The sequence below is a fragment of the Camelus dromedarius genome, chromosome 18 (assembly GCF_036321535.1).
Source record: "Camelus dromedarius isolate mCamDro1 chromosome 18, mCamDro1.pat, whole genome shotgun sequence".
Classification (NCBI taxonomy): domain Eukaryota; kingdom Metazoa; phylum Chordata; class Mammalia; order Artiodactyla; family Camelidae; genus Camelus; species Camelus dromedarius.
This window is the reverse complement of record NC_087453.1, coordinates 47,852,392-47,866,668: the sequence shown is the minus strand read 5'-3', so window position 1 is coordinate 47,866,668 and position 14,277 is coordinate 47,852,392. Positions and strand designations below refer to the sequence as shown.

At 49.9% G+C, this 14,277-nt stretch overlaps 1 protein-coding gene across 5 annotated transcripts in view; it reads left to right on the top strand.

The window, feature by feature from the left end:
- The first annotated feature begins 4,066 nt into the window (after window positions 1–4,066).
- LOC105099862 (tyrosine-protein phosphatase non-receptor type 20) overlaps window positions 4,067–14,277 on the top strand; it is a 91,441-nt gene continuing 81,230 nt past the window's right edge. Inside the window, exons 1-5 of one of the 5 annotated variants that reach the window (XR_838128.3) lie at window positions 4,067–4,151; window positions 6,645–6,700; window positions 9,501–9,640; window positions 12,071–12,172; window positions 12,363–13,172. The gene's annotated coding sequence lies outside the window, so the exon portion shown is untranslated. The other 4 variants (XR_838127.3, XR_838126.3, XM_064475960.1 and 1 more) reach the window with 4 other exon arrangements.

The following is a 14,277-nucleotide window of genomic DNA, read 5'->3' as shown; positions in this document are numbered from 1 at the left end:
GCCTTCAGGGAACTCACTAAGGCAGGCATTCTCAGCTGGCGCTAAGGGGATGAAAACTGGTTCTTGGAGGGATGAAAAAAATCTTCCATCTTCCCAATGACCTGCCCGCTCATCACACTGTTCACTGCCTCAGTGAGTGGCCCATCCAGCCACCCAGTCAGTAACCAGGGCATAGCCATCATTTGGGGTTGCTAGCCCTCTCTGAGCTCAGCTTCTTGGTTATTGACCTTGTGGCTGCCCAGTCCACAAAGGCTTTCACTCTCCCTGAAAACTGACCCCATCTGTCTTCACTTCCCTCTTGGCCCAGCCTAGATCCAGGGCCACAGAATTGGACATCTCTTTTCCCAAAACTTTAGATCCCTGTGCCCTTTCCCCCTAACCATCTGGCACAGCCCTGGGCCTGGGTAAACCCCACTAAGTATTTTCCCCTGCCTGCACATGGGCAGGTGAGCCATGGTGGGCAAAATCACCCAGTTGACAGGACACACAGCATCTACTGACCACAACCAACTGGGTTGTCAACACTGTCAGGCAGTTGGGGATTTCGTGGGCAAGTTTGCTCCTCAAGTCTCTGAATGCAGACTCCCCTCCTTCCCTCAAACTCCTCACCACCTCTTCCTTGCTCTCAGCAGAAGACCTTGCCTCTCACTTGGCAGAAAAAAATAGCAGCTCAAGATGAAATCTTCTTAACATCCCACTACAAACCTACATCTTCATCTGCACGCATCCTCTCTTTGTTCCTTCTTTTGGTTCGAGAGAAGTCATCCCTCCTCCTTTCCCAGACCACCCCTCCACCCACGGCCTGATCCCACCCCCGGCACGTGCTCGTGGTCCTCGCTCGCTGACTATCGCCCCTATTTCCCACACCCTTAATTAGTCTCTCCCCTTGATCTGCCATCAGCCTGAAGACAAACTCAGGTCTCTCCCACCTTTTAACGTGCCTCCCCCCAACACAGACACTGACCCCATCACAGCGTCTCTCTCCTCCCCTTCACACAAATTCTTCTCAAAAGACCCACTGCCTCCTTCATCCCTTGCAGTCAGACCACTGCCATCTGACGCTCTCCATCACTCAGCAGAAACAGCACTCCTTTATTTTTATGAGTTTTGTTTCCTTTTTCAGTTTTATTAGAATTATTACAGTTTGACTGCACATATACATTACATTGCATGTAAATACATATATACAATATACTGCACGTATTTTTTTTAGTTTACATATATGTACTGATCACTGCAGAACAACGCTCCTTAAAGCCACCAACAGTCCCCATGCCTGTCATGAACCAAAGCTGGTGGTTCCATCCTCATCCTACCCAACTCTCAGAGCATTCCCCATTGACTCCTCTCACTTTCCTGATACTCTTGGCTTCCTTCCGTTCATTTCCTTCCCTACGCCCACTCTCCTGGGTTTTCTCCCACCTCTCAGTCCCTCCTTCTCAGCCTCTGCAGGTGTATCCTCATTTGCACAGCCCTAATCTGTGGGTGTGCCTCCGAGCTCCATCCTGGGGCGCCTTCTCTTTTCTTTCCAAGTTCATCTCTCTGGGCAATCCAGCCCTCATTCTCATGATCATCTCTCTGCTGACAACTTCCCATCCTCATGTGTGTCCAAACCCAGGCCTCCACGTGCCTACTCAACATCTACACGCAGTGTCCCAAAGGCCTTTCGAGTTCACTATGTCTGAAGTGGAACTTGCGCTTTTCACTCCCCTCCCCACACCCTCCTCTTCGCACTCACCCGCCCCCAACCCGATCCAGTTTCCCCTGTCTCAGTGAAACCCACTGCCTGCCTGTTTGCCCAGAAACCTCAGAATCCATCCTGACACTCCCTCTCCATTACCCTCCATTCCTACGTATCACTATGATGATTTTATTTCCTGATGACTGGAATCTTCCACCGCTGTCCAGCTGCACTGCTACCAGCACCTCCCCCATGATGTTCTCCCCAGATGCCTGCTTGCACCCCTGACCCTAACTTGTCTTGCATCTACTCATACACACACTTCACTTTCTACTAGGCATTCACACAGGTCACATTAACATGCAAATGTCTTCCTGTCCTTCTTAGGCCTACGCTGTCAGTGGCTTCCTATCACTCTGAAGATGAAGAGAAAGATCCTTAATGTGGAATCTGTCTATGCTCACCTTCTACACTCCCTTAATCCCTGCTCTCCCTCTGGGTTCTACTAGAAAGGCCTTTTCTTGCCTCTTCTCTCAGTTGTACCTTCTGCCTCAGGCCCTTTGCATGGGTTCTTTCTTCTGCCTAGGATTCCCCCCATACCCCATCCTCTCTTGCACATCATTCAGATTTCCTCACAAATATCACTTCCTCAGGGAATCCTTCCCTAACCCCTAAGAAGAGATTGAACCCTCCTTCCTGTCAAATGCTTCCACACTAATGGTAACACACACACCAGCACAGCACTTTCCTTTGCAACTCTTCTGTGCATTTCTGCTTAGCACTGATTTACTCCTCGTGACAACCCTGTGAGCTAGAAATGATAATTATCTCTACTTTACAGGTGAAGAAACTAAGGCACAGAGAAGTTATGTAATGTACCCCAGGTCACCTGGTTACTGAGGCAAAACTGGAGTTTGAGCCCAAGTCCTATGGCTCCAGCATGGCTTTTAAACGCTCTACAATTCCATAAGAAAACACTACCCTTTTCCTTTCTGCACTTACTGTTTGTAACAATGTATTTGTATGACTGTTTGTTTAGTTTGTGTCTCCCAGATTAGACTGTAAACTCTGTTGGGCTAGAGAGAGTTCTATCCCCAATAGTAGGTCCTCAGTAAATATTAGCTAAATAGCTGAATGTAGGTTAGTCTGCTCCCTCTTCCTCACTCACCACATCCCAACAGTCACCTGGTCCTGTCCCTGTTTCTTCCTGGAGCAGCAGTTCCTAACTCTAGGAGGTTCAGGTATGTGTCCTAAAATTGGATGGAAAACGTTATGGGTCTGGACACCTTCAAACTTTTCTACAGCAAAAGCTAGGTTGTTCATGTTGTCTTTAGCTTATCAGTGGGTCCACGAAGTTGAGAACCGGTGATTCATATGCTCCCCAGCCTAGCTCACCCTCTCCCTCCCAACCTCCCCACCACAGCCACAGCACCCTCATGTCTGGCTTTGTTCTCCACAAATCCATCCTCCATGCTTTGGTCATGGCAGTCTTTTAAAAACACACACCCAGGTCACCCTCCTGCATAAAACCAGTCAGAATCTATATTGCCTTGGAACAAAGTGCAAACTCTTCTGGCAGAAGGGGGTGCTATAGGCCCTGTTAACTTCTCCATCCTTTTGTGCCCTCACTCTTTCCCTCTTCCCCCCAACTCTACAGCCCAGCAGTACAGACTGGGTTTTATGTTTGTGTTTCCCAGCCTGTACCAGGGTGGTTTCTCCTCTCTGTACTCATGCAGTGCCCTCTGCCTGGAATGCCAGTCCTCTCTTCTGCACCTAGAAATTCCTACTCCATCTTTAAGCATCAGCTTAGATGTCTCTTGGGGTTAGGGGCCCCTCCTTCCTGCTCCCATAGGCTGTGCCTGTGCCGGACAATGCACAGAAAGACACTGAACCATAGTTTCTTGGTTACCGATTGTCTCTCTCCTGCCCTGTGATCTTTGAGAGCAGCTCCCAGGTCTTATTCAACTTTTTATCCCCCAATTCTAGCCAAGCGCTAGCCCAAAGTATGGTGCTCAATAAGGATTTGTACAGTGAATGAATGACGACAAATAGCTCATGGGTTCTAAAAAAATCTGTGAAATGAGTAAATGAGTGGGTAACCGAAAGTTCGGGTCTAGAGAGAGATGCAGATTAGGAAATTCAGAGATGAGTAAGCTGTCAGACTTCTAAGTGGAAGACAAATTCCTTGAAGGAGTAAGCCTGAAGGATCTTAAGAGGGAGTCATTCAAATCACGGCCGGCCCAGGGGGCGGGTTCGAGTCGGGCCACGTCCTCCCCCGCCAATGGGAGGTCTCGTTGTCCTCCGTGTCTCCGCCCCTTTCACGGGCCGGGGCGGGGCCAGCCACGCCTGGAGGTAAGACTACACGTCCCGGCATGCAACGCGGCCGGAGCGGAGGAGGAGCCGGCAGTGGGACGCGCGAGGTCTAAGGGCAAGCGGGAAATGGCGGGCGGGGACTGAGTGGGGCGTGCAGGTAAGCCAGCCTGCTGGGGGTCGCGGGCGTGGCCGAGGCCGGGAAGCGGCGGGAGCCGCTGATCCACCAGCATGTGCTGCGGGCGGGCTGTGTGCGCGCGGCGCGGGAAGTGAAGGGACAGAGCGTGCCGTGTGTGAGGGCCGCGTGCGAGATCTGGAGAGAGACGGCCTGCGCCCCCTCCCCTGGCGGCCTGGCGGGCGCCCAGAGCCGGATCCCGCGGTGCGCCGGGACGCGGCCAGGGGAGCCGAAGGAGCCTCAGCCTCTGCCCACAGGTCCTCTGAGCCTCGGTTTCCCCAGCTGTGCCGTGGGCGAGCCGGACGTGAGATCCCAGGCGCAGGGCTTCGTCACTCCCGCGCCCCTACCTCCATCCGCTTCCTGGGAGCGGCGGTTTAAAGTTTCGAAGTCTTGGGCCACGTGGCTCGGCGCGGCCCCCTAGGGTGAGAAGGTTGCTGCGCGTCTGAAGGGTGGATTGCGACCAGCCCTGGAGCGGCGAAAGAGCGCCATTCCGAGAAGGGGCTTCTGGCCCCTTAATTGAGGTGGAGCTCAGGCCTTAGCAGCTCTTCTGTACTGAGTCGGACAGCTTTGGGATTCGAACTTGTGGTGCAGTCATTATTTACCCCATCCATTCTCTCAGCAACTGTTAGTCTGGCGTTCAGGGTGCTGGTGATAGAATGGTAAGCGGGGGTCCCCAGCCCTCCTGGAGTTTAGTCTAAATCTGGTAAGGGAGATAGACATAAATCAAAGAATCACAAAAGTAACTGTACAGTTAACACTCCATTAAGTGCCAAGAATGAGAGACACGGGGATGGCAGATTGCCCCTGTCAGGGATATCCAGGACTGTGTTCCTGAGGAAGTGGATGTTGCTTTGAGATCTGAGAGAAGGGAGGTGCAAATGCCCTGTGGTGGGAGGGAAATTGTTGCCTTTGTACTTTTCTCTGGAAAGTTCTTTGTGGCCTAAGTGTGGAGTACAAAGGTGATACAGGTCCCTGAGAAGAGAGGCAGGGAGCTGGCTGGACCTTACTGTGGGCACTTTGGTCTTCACCTGAAGAGCAGTGGTCAGCCCCTGGAAGGTTTTTAGCTGGTATGGTGGCTATTGACCTAAGCTGGCGGTATCCCTTTAGCTGTGGTGTATGCTCTGGCTTGCTCTCAGGACCTCCTGGAGAGACTAAAGTGTGATGGGCCCTAAAACATTATCTATGCCTTTCCCAATCCTCTTTGGACCTTAGTTGCCCTTCTTACTCCAGTTACATCACTTAATAGCTGCAGGGGGCAAGAGGCAGTACCCATATTCTTTGGGGAATTTGTCTAGGCATACAGGCCTCTCATAGAGCATACATTATAGCAGAAGCAGACAGATGGCTGAGTTTTTAAAAAGTTAATGATACAGTGATCAGGTGATAGTAGCTGCTAGCTGTAAAAATAAGGCAGGTAGGGAAAATAAGGAATGTCAGGGTTAAATTATAAATGGGGTGATCAGGAAGCCCCACTGAGAAGGTGACATTTGAACAGAGACCTGGAGGAAGTGAGGGAGTGAGCCTTTGGCAGGAAAGAGCATTCCAGACAGAAAGAATGGCGAGCCCTGATGGAGGCGGGGTGGCCTGATGTTTTTGAGGGGCACTGAGGAGGCCAGTATGCCTGGGCCCCAAGAAGAGTGAAACTGACCCTTGAAGTCTCAGTGTTACTGGCTCATACTGGGGGCACTGACTAGATTGTCTCGTGTTAGGTGGGTACTGCTGTTGTCCTCATGTTACCAAAAAGAAACATGAAGTTTGAAGGGGTGAAGAGATTGGCCCATCCAGTTAACAGAGGCACTCTGCCTGACTCCAAGTGCACCCTCCGCCACTCTGCCCAGATCCCTGACACTGCCCTCGCCCCACATTACTCATTCAGCCTCCTTGGGGCACTTGGCACCCCAGGTTCTTGACATTTACAGAGAGAGTAGGCTTCTGATCTTGGCTTCATAGGCCTCTGCTTCTCCCAAAGGATTGGTATCATTTGGTTCCAGTCTCTTCCCAGTAGATGAGTGGACTACAGCTGTGTCACCTGGATTGCCTCGGGTGTCTGGACTGTGGTTCTTACTGTCCTGGGGAGATTGACCAGACTGGCCTTGGAAAGCCTTTCGGAAGGTCAGGGAGTGGAAAAGCCCTGTCATGTGGCCCCAAAACCTGGAAAGTGCCCTGGAGACGGGGGACTGGATAAATGCTAGCCTGGAACATTCCAACTCTCTCTGGAACAACCAACTTCTCTCAAAAATACTTCTCACCAGTGTTTTAGTGTAAAAGGTTTTAGCTGGAAATATTTCCCATGCTTGTCTCTGGAAGGTTTGGGTGGTACTGGCAGGGCCGTGCAGACATATTTCCCAGAGCATGAAGACCACCTTCTCACCCACCTGGGCTGGTCATGAGGTCCTAAGAGTGGGGCCCAGGGAGAATAAGGAGGACCCTTAACTGTGCTTGGGGGTTAATTGCTGCTTTCTCTTTACTTCTCTGCAGAAAAGTTTCATGACTCAGCCTATAACCCTTCTGGACACCTATACACACTGGCAACAGTAAGTCACCTGGCTGAAATTGTCGTGTACGGACATCCCAAGCTACCAGCTTGGAATCAACTAGGATGCACTCTGGGCTAAGATCTGTCCCCACAGGCCACTGTAGGTACTGTTATCACCTCCAGGAAGCCAGATCGCAGATACGGGTGTCTGGTAGTGGGAGAGGACACAGAGCTGTGATCAGTGTCTCTTAAGGACAGAAGCTTCTCTGCAGCTTACTATTCATTAAATCAGTAAGCATTTGTTGAGTGCCTACTGAATGCCAGGCTCCGTTCTAAGTACAGAGCCATTGTCATGAGAGAGACAGACATGGTTCCTTCTTCCTTGGAGCTGACAGTGGAGTCCGGGAGGTAAGCATGCCTCAAAGGGTGAAACGCATGAGTGTAAAATGACCACAGTAGTGAGGAGTGCGAAAGAGGTGCCTGGTGCCCAAACCACAGGAACAGGTGAGCTTAGCCTCATCTGGGGTTTTAGGGGAGGCTTCCTTGAGGTGACCTTTGATCTGAGAGCTGCAGGGAGTAGGGGAGTGAACTAGGCAGTAGCTGTGGAGAGGCTGGTGGAGTCTACCTTGCAGAGGGAACTGTGGGTGCTGAGGCCTGTAGCCTCAGGCGTGGTACGGATGAGGCTGGACAGTTGGCAGAGCCCACCCGGTGCAAGACCTGATCATCTATGGGGAGAGGTTACGTCTTTGCCCCAAGAGCAGTGGAGGCAGCCGAAGGGCGAAGTGGACAGCGGTGCTGCACTCTGCAGCATGGCGTGACTAGGCGGATAACATCATCCAGGCAAGAGCTGATGGGGCTTGAGACAGGAGTAACAGAGGAGTAGACGGTAGATTCCAGGAATGGTAGAGGATGAGACCAGTGTCTGTGGGTGGTTTGGAAAGGCAGCCTAGTGACTCCCAGTGTCTGGCTTGTACACTTGAAAGGAAGAAACCTAATTTGAAAGGAAAGATTTCAAGGACATGTTGGATGTGGAATGCCTGTGAAACTTGTAAAACAAGGAAAGGGGAGTGATCCAAGGGTGTATCAACAGAGGAATGGTTTGAGAATGAAGGAGGGGATAATTGTTCTCTCCATGAACTGACCTGACCACAGCCAGCTCGGGGAGTGAAGGACCTGCAGTCATGTCCCATGAGGAGGGATAGTGAATCCTGAGTTGTCAGGATGGAAAAGAAATGGCAAAGGGGCAAGTGAGGGACCACGGTCTGCACATCTTTGAGGACAAAGGGAGTGGAATGTTCTCTGGGCCTGAGAGACTGAAGTGGGACCCATGCGTATCTATCTTTAGGAAGGCAGGTTTCAGCTTCTGAGCGTAAGCAGTTTGTCATGAGAGCACTCCAAAAATGATGAGACTACAGTGGAGCAGTCAGTTCCCTGTCATCAGAGGTGTGTAAACAAAGGCAGGCAATGGTGTGAAAGGGACCCCAGCTTCCAGGGGAGAGCCCTGGCAGCCCTCAGGGCTTAGCTCTCCTCTGCTGCTGAGGGAGCACAGGGCACACCCCCACTTCCTCTCCCAGACCCTCTCCGTCTTGTCCAGGTGTCTAGGGGTTTGCACAGCACTTCCTTCCCCAGAGAACTGCTTCAGTGAGCCGCACCACACACCCCTCCCTGCCCCTGGCCCCTTCTATGGGACACCCACCAGAGCCAGCCTAGCCTCATCGTTTCTGGCCTAGTAGTTCAAACCGAGCAACAAGCTATAGGACCCTGGACAAATTTGGCCTCCCCAAGTCTGTCTACATCTGTAAAATGAGGATAATAATAGTACCGAAAGTGCTAAACCTGGCCATTGGAGATATATCCCCCACCCCCACCCCTGTATATTGAGCACCTACTGTGAGCTAGATATAGCAGGGAACAAACCAGAGAAAAATCTCTGCCTTTGTCAAACTTACATTTGTTGGGAGGAGAGAGGCAGAAAGAACTGATAGGCGTAATAAATGAAACCTGTATTTGCAGAAGATTCCCAACAGGTGGCCTTCCTGGGAACAAGGGACTGAGCAGCACATCCCAAACTGTGGCAGGCCAACGTCTGTCCCAGCTGGAGAACAAGGGTCGACAGAGACTCCCTCGGGGTTGGGAAGCTGGGGTCAGAGAAGATGATACATGAAAGTCCTGGCAACCCAGCCACCTGGGTGCTTATCCTGCGCAGAGCTGCAGACTTTCTCTTTCACCCTGGGCAAGTCACTTAGCCGTGAGACTCGTGCTGTGCACTCAGGGGCTGTAGTGGGTAGAGAAGGTTCCTGCCAGCCCCCCTGGAGCCTGACTGTGTAGTGGGGGCATCGAGCAGGAAGTAGGTAAAATACCAGGAGGGAGAAAAACGCTCTGAAGAAAGTGAAACAGGATGGTGGGGCAGAGATGTCTTGGGGAGGGGGAGGTGATCAGGGAGGGCCTCTTGAAGGAGGCTGTAATGGAGTTGAGGCCTGAAGACAAGAGGGACCTGGGCAGACTCTTCCAGAAAGAGGGCACTGTGGGTGCCACAAGTTCTACAGGGAGGAGCCCCATGGTTGTGTCAGGTGTCTGCAGTGCCAGCCTTAACTGCTCAGTGATGGTTAGCTGCTGGTGTTACGTGTTTTCCATCTTTCCTGATTGTTTTGAAGACTAAAAGACAATTGTAAAAACACGAGAAATGAGTGAAAATACAGAACGCAAAATTGTACCTACACTGTCTTTCATCGCTGTTTAAACTCTTATTTGCGTGTTTCCTTTTGGGTCAGAGAGGATGTGGGAAAATCTTCCTTTTCAACTCTCCTGGGGTTGTCCTTGTCACGTGGTTGGGATAGCCAGTCACGCTTGTCTTGCAGAACCTCGGAGATTGGCCAGAAGTGGAAGGCGGAGGAAGATGTAGCGCTGTAGGCCAAGAAGACCCGTGTGTCAGACCCCATTAGCAGCTGGGAGAGCTCGGAAGAGGAGGTGGCGGCAGAAGCTGAAACCGCCAAAGCCAGTAAGAGTCCTGCATGTTGTGGGTCCCCCATGGTTGGTGCTAGTGGGCTCGGCCCATGGCCCTGCCCTTTCTGGGAACAGGCTGTCAGATCACTTAGAGGCAGGTGTGAACCAGGCGATCACCCCAAGAGAACACAGTCCTCAGTGGTTGAGGATGTGGGCATGGCTCAGAGAGTTGCTGGCATTATGAGCCTGGCTTGGGAGGAGACAGAGACAGGGCGGTGATCCAGGGCAGCCGCAGGGAATCCACCACTGGATCCGAGGAGACCTTTGCAGTGCTTCGGAGGGCCAGCAGGGGGAAGCACTGCCACCTCCGGCCTGGCAGCAGGGGGCGCAGGCGCAGAGTGAGGCTCCAGTGCGCAGGCTCGCAGGAGCCGCCAGGATTGGATGGCACCGATCCCGCAGGACCCGTGGGCCTGAGAACCCAACTCGCGAGGTGGGCGGTTGGCGGGTGGGGCGGTTCGGGCGAGGCTGGGTGCGGCAGGGCCAGGTGAGGAGAGATATTGGGGGCCGGGGCGGGGAGTTGAGGGGCGTCCGCGCCGGGGTGTGAGAGGGCAGACTTGGGCCCACCTAATAGTCTTGAAGAGGCAGATGCCGCTGATGCCCAGGGGCTGAAAGGTGTGGGCTGGGGCCCCAGCCACAGAGAGGCCCCCTGGGCAGGTTTCGGGTGGGCCCTGGGCAGGGTGAGGCCAGAGCGCGCCGCAGCCTCCGGCAGAGACAGCCAGGGCGGGGTGGTGCCGCGCCGTGCTGCCACACGTGTGGGTGCTGTGCGTGACAGGTTTGGGACAGGGAGCGCTTTGGCTCTGTGGTAAAGAAAGACCTTGAACTCTCGCTGAAGCGCGTGGAACTGCTGTGATTGGTAAGAAGCCATAGTCAGGTGCTAGCTCATGGTCCCTGCTTCCTGGGCTGAGGAGGTTTGGAGGCCAGGAGCTCCATTCTCACTCAAGGACCAGTGAGGGTTTGTTGCCGAGTCCAAACTCGTTCTGCTTGCCGCATGACGGGCCAGTAAAAACAAAGGTTATTCTCTACTACAGGCTGAGTGGCCCAGAGAGAAACAGGGCATTAATTCATGATTAATTCCACAGCTATTTTTAAACACCTCCTGTGTACCAGGACTGTTCTAGAAGCTGAAAATATCTATGAACAAGATAGGCAAGGTCCCTCCTTCACGGACTTACATTCCAGGCGGGAGAGAGCCAGTCAAGGCTGAGTTCTGGGGTTTTGCCTTGCTGTTTAATGAGATGGGGAAAACTGTAGGTGAGTTAGGTTTCATTTTTGGAATAGGTGGAGTCGAGAATTATGTTTTGGGTATCTTAGGTTTGAGATGCCTAGTAGGTTTTTTCCAAGATGCAACATATGAACAATATAGTTAAAAAGAATTTTATAGGGAACTCCATACACCCACCACCTAGACCCTACCATTAACATTTAGTTGCACTTGTTTTTTCACAGATCTATGCATCTCTCGATCCCTCTCTCCATCTGTCAATCGCTTGGTGGATTTATTTATTTATTTATTTAGTGGTAAAATGTACATAAGTCACCTAGTAGGTTTTTAAGTTGAGGCATCAAACAGGCCATTGGAAATTTGAAGCTGAAGTCCTGGAGGGTGTTAGGGCTAGAACTGGCCTTTGGAGTGGTCACCATATAGGTGGTATTTAAACTAAGGGACTGGGTGGAACTACCTAGGTGGAAAGTGGATAGAGAAAAGAGAAAGGGAAGCTAAAACGAGAGGGAGCTGGTGGTCAGCCATGGTGAGTGCTACCATGCAAGATGGTTTGGCAATTAGGAGGATTTTAATCATTTTAACAAGAACAACTTTAGTGCAATAGATGGGGCCTTAAGGTCAAGTGGAATTTTGTTTTTAAGACAGAGAAATTCAGAATATGCTTATATGCCAGTGGGATTGAACTCATAGAAAGGGAGAAATATTTGAATAACTGAGGGGAGGAAACTCCAGAGCAGGTGAGTAGTTGGCTTTAAAATGGGCAGGAAATGATACTACATTGTGACTAGAGGGGAAGCCGAAAAAACGGGTGCAGGTGCAGGTAGGTGGTAGAGGCCCCATCTGTGTGTGAAGGTGGTCATTGGCTGAGAGTTAGGGCAGCAGGGGAGCAGGGAATAGATCTGTTAGAACAGGGAGGAAACACATGTGAGGGTCCCTCTGAAGAGTGGGAAAGTGAACTCACTAGGGAGATGGAGTTGGATTGCTAGGCAGTACTGAGTGCCCATTTGAGATGTGGAGTCATGAACATAAAATGAGATCATCCCAGTGGGGTTGTGGTTTCCAGTGGGGAAGTTCAGGCTTGGAAGGATGTTGTAAAGTTTAGTAGATGAGGTAATACATAGAAAACATTTAACACAATAGCAAGCACGTAATGGATGTTACCTGTTTTTGAATTCTCATTTTGTTTCTCTTTTGTTTTTACAGATGTGCCTGAGGAAGGCTGACCTTTACCACCGGACAGTGTCGTCTCCTGTGACATGTTTTCCAGTCAAACCGAAGTCCACCGCAGTTTGCAGCTACTTGGAGGTCTGGCTCCTGGTGTGGTTACATTTATACAGCTTCATAATTGAGTATGTGTGCTAAAAAGCGCCAAACTGTAGCAACCATAGCAAACAGAGCTTTCCATTTTCATGCTGACTCCTAATCTTGGACTGGATCGGCTGGGGGTTTGTCACAGTGGCAGTTCTTAAGTGTTGTTTATCTTTTATTCCTGCAGCTCATATTGGATCTGATGAAATGGGAATCTACAGGATCTACATATCTGAGGTAGTCAGGGGAGAGTTGCAGTTTCATGGGCTGTTATTTCTCCCTGACCCCTTCGGGCTATAGTATGATGCAAATAACATCTGACAGGTCTTCAAAGTGCCAGGCACTGTTGTAAACACATCACATGCATAATCTCGTTTAATTGTCACCTCAACGCAGTGAGTCAGGTACTATTGTTATGTCTATTTTTCAGATGCAAAAATAGGCTCAGAGGGGTTAAGTAACTTGCCCAGGGTACACAGAGTCTGATCTCCAGTTTCTCCTGCAGACATCAACTTTTTTTTTTTAAGACGTTGACCATCAATCATCTACATTGTAGTAGAGTAAATAAGATAATGGACTGGAGCAAATTGCATGGGTTCAGAAACTGCCACCTACTAGCTACATGTCCTTGGGTAAATTATTTATCCTCCATGTGCCTTTGTTTCTTTATCCATGAAATAGGAATAACAGTACCTGCATGATAGGGTTCTTATGAAGATCACATGAGTTAATATACTTAATAAGCCTAAATTTGTGCCTGGTTGTTTAAATGCTGCTCTTGTCATCTGCCTGGTACTGCAGCCATGGTGATATGTGTACTGATTGACTCCCCTAAAATCATTTTCTGTGGGTCCTACTGTGGAGTCTAGGTGGAGTTTGGACGTGCTTCTAACTCAGGCATTATCTCTGTTTCCTCTGATTTTGTTAGCTCTCTGATGGAAGCAAACCTACCAGTGCTTCTAGGTCCAGAAAACAACTTGAATTTCATTCAGATTCATCTGACCAGTGATATTCATTTAACTTGTCCTGGCATTAGAGTATGTCGTAAAGGGAAATGAGCCTTGGAGAGTAATATGCTTCCATTTTGCCCTTCCCAGGCAGCCTGTTAGAGGGATTTGGTTGGAAAGGCCAATGGACCACATAGCCAGTTCTGGGCACAGTGTATGGTAAATGATGTGGGTCAAGGGGCTGCACGTGAACAGGATCACCAATGATCTGTAAAATTGAAACTTACTGTGATTTGTTGCTTCCATTAGTGATTAAAAGCAACTGGTCAGGCTTGGCATGGGAGGCCAGTGAAAGTTCTAGACGACGTTTTCTGGTAGACAACAGGGAGAGTAAATGCATGGTATAAAGTAGTGGTTCCCAGTGGATTTGCATCAGGATAATCTGGAGAGTTTTGTGAAGCTTTGCAGAATGATAGGCTTCACCTCCACAGATTCTCGGTAAGTCATGATGGGGTTCTGGATTCAATCTATTTTTTAAGAGCTCCCAGAATGCCTTGGATGTGCACTTAGCATGGGATATCATTAGTGCAAATCAGTGCTATTCAGTCCTGTTTTTTAAAATCACTGTTCATTGGGATTTTTAAAAATTACTGATGCCCTGGACTTACCCCAGGGATTCTGATTCAAGTGGTTTGGACAAGGTCTGGACATTTAATAATGGTATTTTTGGAAAAGATTCTTAGGTGATTAACCTGCAGCCACGTTTGAGAATCACTAGTATAAATAATCAGCTAGATTTCCCTTCACAGTTTAGTTATTCCTGGATTTAAAATAGATACAGCTTCAGGCATTATCTTGTTAGGAGAGTGAAAAAATTACTGTTTCTAAACTCCTCCATTGCAAATGTTCAATTTAATAATCAAGTAACAAAGAAAGATATGAATCGAGGACTGAATCAGCATTTATCACTGAGCAATGAGGATTTCATGAGGTTTTCCCTGGGAGGAATTAACATTTACTGAGAACTTTATGTGTAATCTCAATCTTAACAACAGCTCTAGGAGGTGTTTATTATTCCCATTTTGTAGATAAGGACTTTGGGGCTTAGGGAGGTTAAGTAACTTGCCCAAGATGTACACCCAAGTATGTACAGCT